The 15966-nt window shown below is 40.8% G+C and overlaps 1 protein-coding gene across 8 annotated transcripts in view; it reads right to left on the bottom strand.

Annotated features, from left to right (window-relative positions):
• Positions 1-5074, bottom strand: part of LOC134353656 (uncharacterized protein C11orf24-like) — a 102758-nt gene extending 97684 nt beyond the window's left edge. For all 8 annotated transcript variants that reach the window (XM_063061842.1, XM_063061838.1, XM_063061841.1 and 5 more), the window contains exon 1: positions 4800-5074. The gene's annotated coding sequence lies outside the window, so the exon portion shown is untranslated. The remainder of the gene's footprint in view (positions 1-4799) is intronic.
• Between the last annotated feature and the right edge of the window lie 10892 nt (positions 5075-15966).

Genomic DNA, 15966 nt, shown 5'->3' with positions numbered 1-15966 from the left:
CTCAAGAAGAGATGCTACCTCTTGAAATCGGATCTATCACCACCACTCCGGCAAATGTAAAATGTTTAATGATACCATTTTAAAGAAAGATGTAGGAGTTATCCCCAATCAATATTTACTCCCCAAAATCAACAAAGCAGAAGAAAACTATCTGGTCACTAAACTAGCTGCTACATTTACCATATTACAATCATGATTACCTGACACTTCATTAGCTGTAAAGCACATTGGATGCCACAAAAATGTGAAACACTTTAATTAAATGCAAGGTTTCCTTTTCAAGTTCTCTTCACTCTCGTACATTTTATGGTGATGAAACCTTAAGATCTGGGTTCATGATGTTTCAGTTTTATAAGTATTTAAATCACAATTATCTTAAACATAGACTTCCATTTACTTAATACCTCATTGGCAAGAATGTGAACTGGACAGCTCCTGTGTGCTGATTTTATGTTTACTTATTTTGTTGGGTACATGTGGGATTTTATCGTTACAACTTGCTTGTATTTTGTACGCAAACAACAGGAATTCTGCAGATGCTGGAAATTCAAGCAACACACATAAAAGTTGCTGGTGAACGCAGCAGGCCAGGCAGTTACTTGAGGTTTATTTAACTGAGAAACACTCAGCTGCAAAAAACACTAGAACTTTGACAAGTTGTCAAACTGCAGCAATTCAATGAAGTAAGGCCTCATGTTTTGCTCCTCCCTAGTTACTGCTGGAGGACAGATCCCTGCAGTAACATTAGTATAATTAAAACAATGCAAATAATGTTCATACACTTGGTCTACTGTTGTATTGTTATGTCTCACACAAATTGTCTTTTGCAAATCCACTGCAAAAAAAAGAGCAGGGAATAGTAATACAGTGTTTGAATTGTTCTGTAAAGAAATGACATGGAGGCAAAGGGACTAAATAATACGAAATGTTGACCGAATTGTTTTCTTCCTTTATTGCATCTCCAAATTCGGTGCCAACTAATTATAAATTTCAGAGACAGGAGATACAACTTTGTTTAAACAAAGACCACCAACATATCTCAGAAAGATTATTGTGGTTCTTTAAAGTGGAAGTAATAATAAGGAGGAAGCAGCGGAAATGACAAGAAAACCTCTTATTTGATTATTTATTGGAAAAGCTAAATCCTGAAAACTGAATATCTGTAGAAATTGCATCTGGAAAATAATCCTCCTTGGAAACACAGATAAGTAGTGCAAAATGAGCTAGTTTCTCTCATTCTAGAATTTTAAGCTAGAAATTAATTTGCATCATTAAAAAGGACACTGAAATGTCATTGCACAAATATTTTTATTGTGAGCCTGTATCATAAAGTTCTGTAAACTAAGGCGTAAGATAACAGATGCTATTGTTGCATTTTTGCACCAACCTTCAAATGCAAATAATAAAGGTGCGGAGATGGGGAGGAAAGCCCATCAGGAAGACTAATGGTCATGGGCCCAATCTGGCACAGAGAGCAGGATACCTGGACTTTGAAGATCAGGAATTATCAAGAAATTGTAATTAGCAGCTGAGAAGGAAACTGAAGTCCAAGAAATCACAGTGATGTCAGCAGACCCATGATGGTCACTTGCATTGGGCTTGAAACTGCTCAAAGAGGCCCCTCTTAAACCATGTAAAATGTCCCATGTACCTCTGACTATTGGATATGTAACTGGCATTGTACAAGGCTAATTTCTGAATTGAAGAGTTCTGTTAAATTCCAGAATGGCAAGAGTCAATCTAAAAATGTTTGAAACCTCATTCCACTTTGGAACAAGCAAATTCAGATGTGTGGCACCAAAAAAAAAGAGAGCTTTTGGTCTCAATTTCCACAGCACAATACCTTACATTTTGAAACAAATGGAGGCATGTAATGGGTCTCCATAATCTTTAATGATCTATCCCTGTTACATGCAGAAAGGTGAGGTAGGTGTTCTGCAAGTTTATAAGCAGTGGGTCTCCATAAACTTCAATAATCTATCCTTATTACAGACAGTAAGATGAGGAAGGAAACACTGCTTAATTTCTTGCTGCCTAGAAGGAAATAAATTACTTTAAGGATTTTACTGCTATCAAGAAATACAGGAACAGTTTCTAAGGTTCACCATTTACTTGTTTGCCGAGATATTAGGGATGTTCAGATATGGAGTGTGATGGGTTACAAAATTTCACATTGTTCTGTTCATTTTCAAATGTAATCTCCAGGGTTCTTTTGCATGCAACAAATAAATACTACAAGTTTACATTGTGTTAAACTGCAAGTAGTTGAATCTTTAGATATACATATAATTACATCAATTTCAACAAGTCAGAGATTCACAACAGCAAACAAATGACGAAGGAGATCGAAACATGGCAAAACTGTCCAGAGCAGCATCACTATTTCAAGTTTTGATGATTCTAAATACAATCTTTTTTAAAATGCATGTGTCATGAGAAAATCCTGTCAAATTCTCCAAGAGGTACGATCGTATCGATAATGCAAGAGATTCTGCAGATGCTAGAATTCCAGACCTACACTCACAAAATGTTGGATGAAACTCAAAAGGTCAGGCAGCATCTATGAAGAGGAATAAAGAGCCGACATTTCAGGCCAAGATCTTCATCTAGACAGGGAAGGAAGGGGGAAGAAGACAGAAAACGTCTGAGGGGAAGGAAAGGAGTACAGGCTGAAAGGTGATTGGTGAAACCAAGTGAGGGGAAAGGGAGGCGGCTGGGGGAGGGAGAGTGAAGTGAAAAGCATGGAGGTGGTAGATGAAGGAGGAATAATCTGATAGGAGACGAGAATGGACCTTGGGAGAAAGGGGAGGAGGGGCACCAGAGAGAGGCGAGGAGAAGAAAAGGAGCAAGAGGGGAGTCAGAGTGGGGAATGGCAAGTGAGAAAAGGAGGAGAGGGGAGAAATTACGGGAAGTTGGAGAAATCAATGTACACGTCGTCAAGTTGAAGACCAGCCAAACAGAATATCAGGTGTTGCTCCTCAAACTTGAAAGTGGCCTCTCATGTCAGTAGAGGACCTGAGACATTATCAATGTTAGCCTCAACATTGACAAGTTACGTTACCACTTAGGAATGAAACAGTGACATCAACTTGCCAGTCAGCTCATTGGCTCTAGGAAATCCTAAAATAGCAACACTGCTTCACAAAAGTAAGTGGCATCCAATATGACAAGTTGAACCAGAAAAGTATCTCAGCAGTATAGCTTATTAAGTGAAAGATATTATACTATAGTTTGTTAACTGAAAAGATTGAATATACATACAATGGTGTATCACCAAAGTTCATAAAAATCATAGTTTCAAATTCTGATTAAGCTGCTGGCTGGTATTGGCAACCTTGAGCCAAAGAATGAAAATAAAACCAAAGTCGCAACCATTTTGAATAGAAGGAATCATGGTGAAAAGTAAATGCATATGGAAATCAGTGATGAAACCCTGCTTGAATGAAACGGGTGAATGACACTTCCTGACCAACTCAAAAATGAATAATAACCTCTTGTTTGAAATGTTATGCCTGAACTATAGTCCCAGACTCTCTGGAACATTCCTTCATTTCTGGAAGAAAGTCACAGAAGGAAAAAGACATTCTAGGGAGAAGAATATTTTGAAATATTTATCCATCGCACCAATTCTATTGAAGACCTCCAAGACATCAAAATAAACTACAAGTTCAAAGTAGTATATGAAGAATTGTTAACAACTTTATTCTGTTCACCAAAGAGGAAGAAAATAGGTAAGTCACTCAGATTGATAACTAGTGTGGTTATGGAGTGGGGTACTAATCCAAACAGTCAATTCATTTATTGAAACATCAATAACTGTACAATGTACTCCAAGAATGAACACTGCATAGTAGCTTCTTCCTGCCATACAGCATTCATGCTTTCATTGGGAAGGTCTCACTTTTGACACTGCTGATACAGTTCATCTCAAAATCAGTTTAGTGGCTACAAACACCCATATAAAGTACTATCAATTCCAAGACCCACTGAAATTCTGCAGCACTTCACAGCACTTTGGTACAAATTACAAGGACTTACTTGTATAAAAACACAGTACTGTATAAAGAAGTTGGGGGGGGGGCCTCGAAACTGTTCTAGTTTTCACTTAGATTATATGTGATTTGAACCTGGCAGTCAGCTGCATAACCATGCATTTGTATCATGTAATTTGCTTATATAAAGCAAGAGTGTTCAGTTGCACATTACTTCAGAGAGCGGAATTATCAACTTAATGTGTGCATCGGGATTAGTTGGGTTGGGACACTCATACTCTACAACTTGTTCATACCATAAACCCCTGCATGTATCACCTTTGCGCATATACAGACTCCAATAAAATCTGAAAATGCGCGAAAATATCAAGTCCAAGGTTCTTCAGCAGATACAGGGTTCTGAGAAGGGTCCCAGACCTGAAACATCGCTTTGTATAAGGACAGGTATAAAACAGAATATGCTGCCTGACTGGCTGACAGTATTCAGCTTTCCTACTTTTATAGCAGTACTTACAGAGATGGGATACATTGCAAGCTGTAAAAAAAATAAGGATTTGTTTTCGTAAATTAGATCATACACATAAACCATTGGAGTTGCAGAATGAGATGAGGTCTGAATGATTACACCATGTCATAGCCACCCTGAAGTATAGGCAGAATTTTACTCGCATTTCAACAGAGGCCTTTCTTCCGAATCGAAGAGGTTGTAACTCCACACTTTAAAATTCTCTCGTGAATCCTTAAATTTAATTCTTGCACTAGGCCAGAACACAACTCAGGAGTCTCAACTTTTGCTGTCTAACTTACCATGCTGACGAAAATTAAAGCCTTCAGGTTAGGCTGAGGGGCATTTCATTCAGCAGCGGCCGGACTACTGCTCTCGCCACTCCGGAGAAGAGAAAGCCTCCAGAGCACTCCCTCCCTCGAAGCCGTGGACTATGAGCCTAGATGCGGCGCTTCAAGGAAGCTCTCACTTCTGCAGCCTCGCTGAGGAAAGCTTGCAACGTCATCACATGCCAACACACCAAGTATCTGTGAATACCCAGTGCCGAAGCGTCGGCGGAACTGAACAAAGCATCCCGTAGGAAGAGGTTTTCTGCATTGGAATTAAATACAAATCAATGAATGCAAAGACCCGTCAAACCCCCCAACCTCACTTCCCCTTTCACGGCGATTTCATTTGTAACGCGTGATAATTACGCACACGAACATTTGCAGCACGTCTTGCTTAGACGGACGTGTGTGTAGCTGTTTGACAGCGCTCTATTTCTCTTCGCATGCCTTTAATCAGGCCGGCGATATCTCAAGCGAAAGCTTTAGACTGGCGGTTGTGAAGAATGCTGTTCTTTAGACTGAACTACTGCATCTGCTCTAATCAGCTGGGGAAAAATCTGCACTGAGCAAATTAATTAACAAATCCATTCATAAGCATTCAATTTTAACTGGTGCATTTTAACAATGTAATTCACAATTTATGGTAATAAGGTAATATATTTCTGGTAGCTGCTTCGAAGATTGCTAATTTTACAATTATCTTCACTTTTATACTTTCTACTAATACGGGGAAGGGGTTATTTAGTAGATCGGTTCAATGCCGGCTAGAATTTCTTCCAATCTCCCTTTCCTCTAAATCCAATTCACTTTATTTTCCCTGTCACCTATACCTCCTCGAACGCCTATCAATTAATCCCTGGATTGTGCTGCCACACACCTACACTAAGGCAATTTACAGTAGCCAACAGATTTACCAGCATGTCCTTGGGATGTGGAAGGAAAGTGGAGCACCAGAGAGAACGTGCAAACTCCACATAGGCAGGTATAAAGGTCGGGATGGAACCTGGGTCATGGGGCTGTTAGACAGCAGCACTAATCGTTGCGCCCCTGTGCTACAGCATGAAACGTGTTAACAATTTATTTATTAAATAGGTGCAATTAAAAGGGACCAATTCCTTGCCTTTGAAATTATGAATGGAAACTAGGAATTTGCCATTGTTCAAGGTTTGGCATCCGATGACTTATTAGAACAATAAACCATATTTCAGAACCTAGAATGCAGCCTTATATAAATTCATGCATGAATGATGCAGCTTTGCTTCAGAACACTGTTGGATAATACTTCCTCAGCCTCTGCACCAAGCAGCTCAAATCCCCAGAGATTTCAACCTGCATCTACTGCAACTGATGAATTCTCTCTGAATTCATAGCCCTCATAGCCTTTCCTAATATGACACTCCACAAAAGCCCTCCTCTCTCTATTCATAGCCATGCTTTCGACCTCACCATTTCATGTGGCCTTTTTATTCTAGTCATGGATATGGTGGGCAGACCACGTTCTGTTTATTGCAAGGATTATGCCCAAAAAGAGTTACTGTTATCCTGGGCAAATAAGGTACCCAGTTCACAACATCAGTTGCACACTGACCCTGGGAAGCCATCTATTCAGGCTGGCATGAAAAATGTTCATTTTTCAATGAATGCATACGTGTTCTGCAAGTCTTTGTATCAAGTTGGGCATGCACTCTGAATGTACAGGAGTTCGCAATGTCAATTGCAGCATGTTCAGAGACTGGAAGAGGCAGGGTTGAAGGGACAGTGGGCACACAGTTCATTATATCAGAAGGAAGAGTGAGATCAGATGATCACAGGAGATTGAACAGTGGATGGGGAAAGGAATTCTTAGGTATGCAGAAGAACAGAGGTCTGGAAGGGGTGAGTGAAAAGAGATCATAGAGGGAAGGAGTTCCTGTATGAAGACCGTGGAAGGATGATCAAAGGAGGGAGAAATGAGGGAACTTTGGTTGGGAGAACAAATTAGAAGCTTGTCTAGAAATCAGGAAAGAAGTAGGAGACTAGGGGGTAAGAGAACAGGGGATCGGAGTGGAGAGAGAGGACTGTAGATCAAGAGCAGGGGTCCGTGAATTGGAGTGATTATTAAGAGATAATGAAAAAATTGGAAGGGAGACAGGAGATTGGAGGATTATGATGTGGGATAGGTGGAGAAAGAGGAGTGCTAAGGATTTGGGGGACGGCAGATTTGCAATGAAGAGAGGTTAAATTGGAAAGGAAGGTTTTCAAAGCAGAATGAAATTATCAAAGTTCAATGGCAAGGACTGAGAATCAGAGGAAGGAGATGACACAGGTTTGTGTGGTGATTGGGATACGTTATGGATAACAAAGTAGCAGATGGAGTACAGTGTCAGGAAGTGTATGGCTATGCACTTTGGTAGAAGAAATAAAAGCATAGACTATTTTCTAATTGGAGAGAAAATTCAAAAATCTGAGGTGCAAAGGGACTTGTGCAGGATTCCATAAAGGTTACTTCACAGGTTGAGTTGGTGGTGAGGAAGGCAAATACAATGTTAACATTAATTTAGAGAGGACTAGAATATAAAAGCAAGTATGTAATGTTGAGCAATACTCACAAAATGCTGGAGGAACTCGGCAGGCCAGGCAGCATCTATGGAAAAGAGTATAGTTGACGTTTTGGGCCGAGACCCTTCATTGCCTGGCCTGCTGAGTTCCTCCAGCATTTTGTGCATGTTGCTTGGCTTTTCAGTATCTGCAGATTTACTCTTGTATGTAATGTTGAGGATTTACAAGGTACTGTTGAAACCCCGCTTGGAGTATTCTGAGCAGTTTTGGGCCCCTTATCTTAGAAAGGATGATCTGACATTGGAGAGGATTCAAAGGAGGTTCTCAAAAATGATTCAGGGATTCAAAGGCTTTTCAAATGAGGAGCAATTGATGGCTGTGGGCCTGTTCTCACTGGAATTCAGAAAAATGGAAGGGAATCTCATTGAAACCTATTGAATGTTGAAAGGCTTTGACAGAGTGGTTACGGAGAGGATGTTTCCTGTGGTGGGGGAGTCTATGACCAGAGGTCACAGCCTCAGAACAGAGGGACATCAACTTAGAACAGAAATGAGGAGGAATTTCTTTAGCAAGAGTGGTGAATCTGTGGAATTCATTGCCTCAGGCGAGTGTGGAGGCCAAGTCATTGAGTATATTTAAGACAGAGGTTGATAGATTCTTGATTAGTTACAAAGGGTTACGGGGAGAAGGCAGGAGCTTGGGGTTGAGAGGAAAATTGGATCGGCCATGATGAAATGGCAGAGCAGACTCGATGGGCCAAATGGCCTAATTCTGCTCCTATATATTAAGGTCTAATGGTTATTGGATGGGAAATAAAGATCAGAGTTGAGAGACAGGATAAAATTCCCTTAACTAAAATGTTCAGCAGGCCCTCAAACTGTACATCCAGCATTCACTACACAAGTGCACCCTGAAAGTTGTACTGGTGATTCTGAATGGTGCAATTGTATTATTTATAGTGCATTTGTGCACTGTCATGTCGATACTCTTGCACTTGTAAAGTATGTGTGATTCTGCTGACAGTGGTTTCATGGTGTGATGCTTGTTTTCCACCCTTGCTGCTTTGCTCTTTTTGCACTGTTATAGAGTCATGGAGCACTGCAGTGCAGAAACAGGCCCTTCAGCCCATCTAGTCTGTGCCAAACTGTTATTCTGCCTATTCCATCAATCCACACCTGGACCATAGCCTCCCATCCATGTGGTTATCCGAACTTCTTTAAAATGTGGAAATCGAAGCCACATCTACTACCTCCGCTGGCAACTTGTCCACACTCACACAACTCTCTGAGTGAAAATGTTCCTCCTGAAGTTCCCCTTAAATAATTCACCTTGCACCCTTAACCCATGACCTCCTGTTCTAGGCTCACCCAACCTCAGTGGAAAAAGTCTGCTTGCACTTACCCTATCTATACCCGTCATCATTTGGTGTACCTCTATCAAATCTCTCCTCATGCTCCTACTCTCCAGAGAATAAAGTCCTAAACTATTGAACCTTTCACTATAACTCAGCTCCTTATAAATGTTCTCTGCACTCTTTCAATCTTGTTGATATCTGTCCTATGGATAGGGAACCAAAAATTGCACACAATACTCAAAGTTAAATGTAAATTTATTGTCAAAGTACATCAATGTCACCATATACAAACTTGACATTCATTTTCTTGTAGACATATTTCAGAAATCTAATAACGATAATAGCATCAATGAAAGACTGCACCAACAGGGTGGACAAGCCAGTGTGTAGAAGACAGCAAACTGTACCAACACAAAAACAAAGAACAAAAAAGAAATTATAGTAATAATACAAAAGCAATAAATATCAAGAATATGAGCTGAAGAGTCCTTGAAAGTGAGTCTATAGGTTGTGGGAATAGTTCAGAGATGGAACAAGGAAGTTGATTGAAGTTATCCCCTCTGATTCATGAGCCTGATAACTGAGGAGTAATAGCTGTTCCTGAACCTGGTGATGAGAGTCCTGAGGCTCCTGTACCTTCTTCCTGATGGCAGCTGTGAGAAGAGAGCATGACCTGGGTGGTGGAAGTCCCTGATGATGGATACTGCTTTCCTGAGATAACACTCCATGTGGTTATGCTGAATGGTGGGGAGGGCCTTATTCGCGATAGACTGGGCCATAACCGTTACTCTTTGTAGGATTATCCATTCGAGGGCATTGGTGTTTCCATAACAGGCTGTGTTGCAGCATCAATATACTCTCCACCACACATCTAGAGAAAAATGTCAAAGTTTTAGATATCATACCCAATCTTTGCACATTTCTAAGGAAGTAGAGGCACTGCCGTGCTCTCTTCATAAATAAACTTGAGTGCTGGGCCAAGGACAAGTCCTCTGAAATGATAACATCAAGGAATTTAAAGTTGCTGACCCTCTCCACCTCTGATCCCCTGATAAGGACTAGCTCATGGAATTCTGGAGGAACTCAGCTTCAAACTCTTCCTGAAGTAATAACCAGCTCCTTTGTCTAGCTGACACTGAGTAAGAGGTTATTATTGTTGTGTCATAATCAGCCAGATTTTCATTCTCCCTCCTACTTGCTGATTCATCATCACCTTTGATATGGCCTATGAAGTGGTATCATCAGCAAACTTAAATGTGGCATTGGAGCCATGCTTAGCCGCACAGTCAAAAGTGTAAAGTGAGTAGAAGAAGGGGCTAAGGACACAGCTTTGTGGTGAAGATTTTGGAGGAAATGTTGTTGCTAATCCAAACTGACTAGTATCTGCAAATTTGGCCTCACTGATGTCCATAAGACTATAAGATAAGGAGCAGAAGTAGGCCATTTGGCCCATCGAGACAGCTCTGCCATTCAATCATGGGTTGATCCAATTCTTCCAGTCATCCCCACTCCTCTGCTTTCACCCCATACCCTTTGATGCCTTTGCTAATCAAGAATCTATCTATCTATCTTTGCTTTAAATACACCCTGTGATGGCCTCTACAGCCACTCATGGCAACAAATTCCACAGATTTACCACCCTCTGACTAAAGTAATTCTCCACATCTCAGTTCTAAAAGGACATCCGTCAATCCTGAAGTCAAGCCCTCTTGTCCTAAAAATCCCCTACCATGGGAAATAACTTTGCCATATCTAATCCGTTCAGGCCTTTTAATAACCGGAATGTTTCTATGAGATCCTCCCTCATTCTCCTGAACTCTAGAGAATACAGCCCAAGAGCTGCTAGATGTTCTTATACATCTTCCACATAACATCCCAACTGCTGTACTCAGTACTCCGATTTATGAAAGCCAATGTGCCTAAAACCCTCTCTAAGACCTTACCTATTAATGACACCACTTTCAAGGAATCATGGATCTGTTTTCCCATATCCATTCATTCTACTGCACTCCTCAATGCCCTACCATTCACTGTGTAAGTCTTCCCTGGTTTGTCCTCCCTATCTGTAACACCTCACACTTGTCTGCATTAAATTCCAGCTGCCATTTTTCAGCCTACTTTTCCTGCTGCTCCAGATTCTGCTGCAAGCTTAAGTAGCCTTCCTCAATGTCTACTATGCTCCTAATCTTCAAGCCAAATTTGCTGATCCAGTTTACCATATTATCATTAATACAGATGACAACCAACAGTGACCCAGCACGACTTCCTGTGGCACGCCACTGGCATCAGGCCTCCATTTAGAGAGGCCACCAACTATTATCACTCTCTGGCTTCTCCCGCTAAGCCAATACTGAATTCAATTTTCTATTTCATAATGAATGCTAAGCAACTGCAATTTCTGGACCAAGCTCCCATGCAGGACTTTGTCAAATGCCTTGCTAAACTCCATGTAGACGACATCTACTACCTTTCCTTCATCACCCTCCTGCTAACCTACTCAAAAAAAACTCTACAATTGGTTAGACACAACCTATCACACACAAAGCCATGTTGACTGTCCCTAATCAGGCCCTGTCTATCCAAATATTTAAATATCCGGTCGCTCAGAATACCTTCCAACAATTTATGCTGCACACATAAACTCTGCTGCAAGGTCTAGGCAACTGCACAGGCAGGCTATGGAACAGGGTCGGTGATTGTGCTTGTGTGTGTGCACCTTCCAGCAAATTATTGTTTGATTATGGTAGTATTAACTCCCTTCTTTTCATTCAAGTCTTGTTGAGACTTGACCAAAAGCAAAGCAATGTTTAGATTCCTTGCTTACCCTTGCCCTTGTCTGGGAAAAAAGATGACCAATTCGACAGACACTGTAAAGAAGCGGTGTTCATTTGGTATTTAGTTATTGCTTCCACCACAGCGTTGGCATTTAATTTTCAGATTGAGAGTTTTAGGTAATGGCCCTGTTGACCTAGCATTTATTGTTTTTCCTTTCCATTAAATTAAGACTACACAGGAATCAAATATTGATGCACCCCATAATGTAGTGTATGTGTAAATGCGCATGTGTACAGAATGCATTTACTGAGGGCTCTCCGTCAACCTGGGCAGAGGGTATAGATTTATTATCAGTACTGGGTTGATGGTGACCTTAAAATCACCACAGATCTTGACAGACCCATTCTTCTTGACTATTGGGATGACTGGCTTTGCCCATGGGCTCCTCTGAAACTTGGAAGGAATTCTTTTTACCTCCATGTGTTCTAGCTCACTGACTACTTTATCATGGACGGTATAGGGAACCCGACGGGCTTTGCAAAACTTGGGTGTGTCATTTTCATTTAATACTATTTTACCCTTGATATGTTTGAGTTTTCCAATGTTATCAGAATACTGCTATGGCATCATCCAGTACCTTTCTTCATTCACTTTCAGTTGACACTATTGCAGGAGCTGTGGCATGTGGATGGTGGATGGATCTCCAATCACATCGTAGTTGTCTTAACTACTCATGGCCCCACAGTGCCAGCCCTCCTGTTTTTTATCACATACAAGCCCAACGTAGCTTGTTGGTTGTTGTATTTCACTGTGATGAATATCATTCCCACAGGAGTTAACTTTTCTCCAGTATAAGATCTTCGCAGACTTACAGTTCAATATCTTTGAAATGTCATTCAAACTCATTTTGTGGAATGGCTGAAACAGCTGAGCTAGTGTCCAATTCCGTTGTAATTAATTTGCCATTCACTTTTGTTGTAAGCCATATTGCTTGTCTATTGTTAGTTTTCACATCATAAATCTGAAGGCTACTCAGTGTTATGTCACTCTCTTAATTATCAGATTTTCCACCAACAACATGCAGATGTGTGCTCTTTTTCAAACCACACCTTCATTTTATATCCTTTTCATTTCCCTGTGCAGTTCATTTATTTTTGTCTGTCCAACATGCTCTTTGCAGGTGTTCCATTTTCTGCAAGTTTCGCCTTTAAACTTGTATTGGTCTGGTAATGTGAGCCACTACCAAAAGGGTAATATAATTTGTTCAGCCAGGCGAACCCTCGTTTGCGTGTTGTAATTTTGTTCACGTTTACTTTCATTCCTGACTGCAACTCAATTTTGTCTCTGTCCGCTGTTTCCATTGATACAGCTATTTCAACTGCTCTTTTAAATGTAAGTTGTGCTTCAGTTAGGAGCTGTTTTTGAATGCTTTCTTGTAGCATTTCACAAACTAAATGATCTTCCAGTGTATCATTAAGCCCATTATGGAACTAACAATGCTCAGACAATCTCTTCAATTCAGCCAATTACGCTAAAGAGGGCTCCCCTTTTTTAAAATCTGCTTATGAAACCTAAAGCATTCTGAAATCAACAATGACTTTAGTTCTAAGTGTTTCTGAATTAATTTCACAATATCGCCAATGCTCATTTCAGCTGGTTTGTTTGGAGCAGTCAAATGTCTAAGCAAACTGCATGCGTTTAAATCCAATATACTGAGCAAAATTGGTACTCGTTTCTCAGTGCCTATTTCATATGCTTCAAAATACTGTTCCAATAGTTCAGTATACCAGAGCCAATTGCCCGTTGTTTAATCAAACTCGTCAATCTTTCTGACGTAGCTAGCCTTTGCTGCTCTTCTTTTAAAATGACTATTGTCACCCGATACTCGCTCTCAATAAACCTGTGAACTCTTCTGTTTTCTGATTTTTTTTTAAACTAGATCCCGTCTTCCCTTTAGAAGAACATGTGCTGCTCTGCTTTTATGCTCGAAACTCCACCTTTTCTACATGCTGGGTATACATAGAAACATAGAAAACCTACAGCAAAATACAGGCCCTTCGGCCCACAAAGTTGTGTCGAACGTGTCCCTACCTTAGAAATTATTAAGGTTACCCATAGCCCTCTATTTTTCTATGCTCCATGTACCTATCCAAAAGTCTCTTAAAAGACCGTATCATATCCGCCTCCACCACCGTTGCTGGCAGCCTATTCCACGCACTCACCACTTTCTGCTTAAAAAACTTACCCCTGACATCTCCTCTGTACCTACTTACAAGCACCTTAACCCTGTGCCCTCTTGTCGCAGCCATTTCAGCCCTGGGGAAAAGCCTCTGACTATCCACACGATCAATGCCTCTCATCATCTTATACACCTCTATCACTGCCATTCCTCACTTGATTCTTTTAGTTTGAATGTTTTGCTGCACTTGAACAGGTTGATGGCAGTCTTGAGCTCATTATAAAAATACCTCATCACCAATGTTCTATTTTGTAATTTCAAAACATTAAATTAATACAAAGGAAGATATGGGAAGCTTGGAATGCAGGTGTAACTTCATCTTTAAGCGAGGCACACATGTGATGACGTATGCAAATCACGTATTTATACATATAATCCACAGTGAATTATTTAAATAAATAGAAAAGCTTAATCAACCAATATATATACAAGATTACTCAAATATAACTGAAATATTATATACACAACATCATCTATAAATTTGCTGAAGACACTATTGATGGCAGAATTTCAGATGGTGATGAGAAGGCATACAGGAATGAGTATATCAGCTAGTTGAGTGGAGTTGCATCAGCAAACTTGCACTCAACGTTAGTAAGACCAAAGGATTCATTCTGGACTTCAGAAAGTGTAAGACGTGTTAACACACACCAGTCCTCGTCGAGGGATCAGAAGTGGAAAGAGTGAGCAATTTCAAGTTCCTGGGTGTGGACAGTTCTGAGAATCTATCCTTGGCCCTACGTATCAATGCAGTTTATAAGAAGGCACGGCAGCAGCTATATTTAATTCAGAGCTTGAGGACCTTTTGTATGTCACCAGATGTACCATGGAGAGCATTCTAACGGGCTGCATCACTGTCTGGTATTGGGGTGAAGGGGTCCCTGCACAGAATTGAAACAAGCTGCAGAAAGTTGTAAACTCAGTCAGCTCTATCATAAGCACTCGCCTCCCCAGGATCCAGGACATCTTCAAGGAGCAATATCTCAAAAAGGCGGCATCCATCATGAAGGACACCCATCACCCAGGACATGCCCTTTTCTCATTGCTATCATTGGGAGGAGGTACAGGAGCCTGAAGGCACACACTCAATGATTCAGGCACACCATCAGATGTCTGAATCGATATTGAACATAAGAAAACTATTTCACTACTTCATTTGCACTGCTTATTTAATTTAATATGTACCTGTATATAAATGATTCTGATTCTGAGTCAGTGTTAAAAAGTTTAGAAGAATATGGGCTCAGAGCACAATGTAACAAATGTGTGTTCTTTAAACCAGGCGTCACTTACTGTGGTCACACCATTGATGCAAAGGATTAGATTAGATTAGATTAGATTAGATTCAACTTTATTGTCATTGTGCCGAGTACAGATACAAAGCCAATGAAATGCAGTTACTATCTAACCAGAAATGCAAAGAATAGTGTTATTTACAAAATAACTGCGAATAAAAAGTAGGTGCTACAGCACACAAATATAAAAGTACTGAGACAGTACAATATGGGTGCAATACTGCTTAGCGCTGTGATGTGAGTTTCAGCAGAGTCACAGCCTCAGGGAAGAAGCTCTTCCTGTGCCTGCTGGTGCGGGAGCAAAGGCTCCTGTAGCGCCTACCGGATGGGAGGAGAGTAAAAAGTCCATGTGAGATGCATCCTTGATAATGCTTTTTGCCCTGCCCAGGCAGCGTTTATGGAAGATGTTCTCAATGGTGGGCAATTGGGTGCTGATAATCTGTTGGGCACAAGTGTGCTGAGAGAATTCAAGCAGTGGTGGATGCCCCAAGGCCAAAGGACATGTCACAGTTGCAGTCCGTTTTAGGATGTTTCATTACGATAACAAGTTCCTGCCAAACCTGGCTACTGTGCTCCACCGCTTGAACGCAGATCGGGAAGAAATGGCAACGGGAAAAGCTGTATGAGGTGGCTTCCCAAAAACAAAAAAAATCCAGTGAGTGGCTGTTCTGTGAGCGAAAACACCTTGTTAAATCCACTCGCTGGATGTTTTTTTTTTGTTTTTGGCGCCATTCTTTGTAAACCCTAGAGCCTGTTGTGCGTAAAAATCCCAGGAGATCAGCAGTTTCTGAGATACTCAAATCACCCTGGGCAGCACCTAATTAATTAACTTGTTTAGTTCGGCTTTTCTCTTGAAGAGGTGCCGGGTGCGCTCCAGCTAGCACCGCACCCCTGACCTCCACTACAACCCTGCACACTGTTGATGTGTTGAAAAGCCTC

Source organism: Mobula hypostoma, chromosome 11 (assembly GCF_963921235.1).
Source record: "Mobula hypostoma chromosome 11, sMobHyp1.1, whole genome shotgun sequence".
In the NCBI taxonomy this organism is placed as follows: domain Eukaryota; kingdom Metazoa; phylum Chordata; class Chondrichthyes; order Myliobatiformes; family Myliobatidae; genus Mobula; species Mobula hypostoma.
Note: the sequence above shows the minus strand (reverse complement) of the source record. Positions and strands in the feature narration are given on the sequence as shown.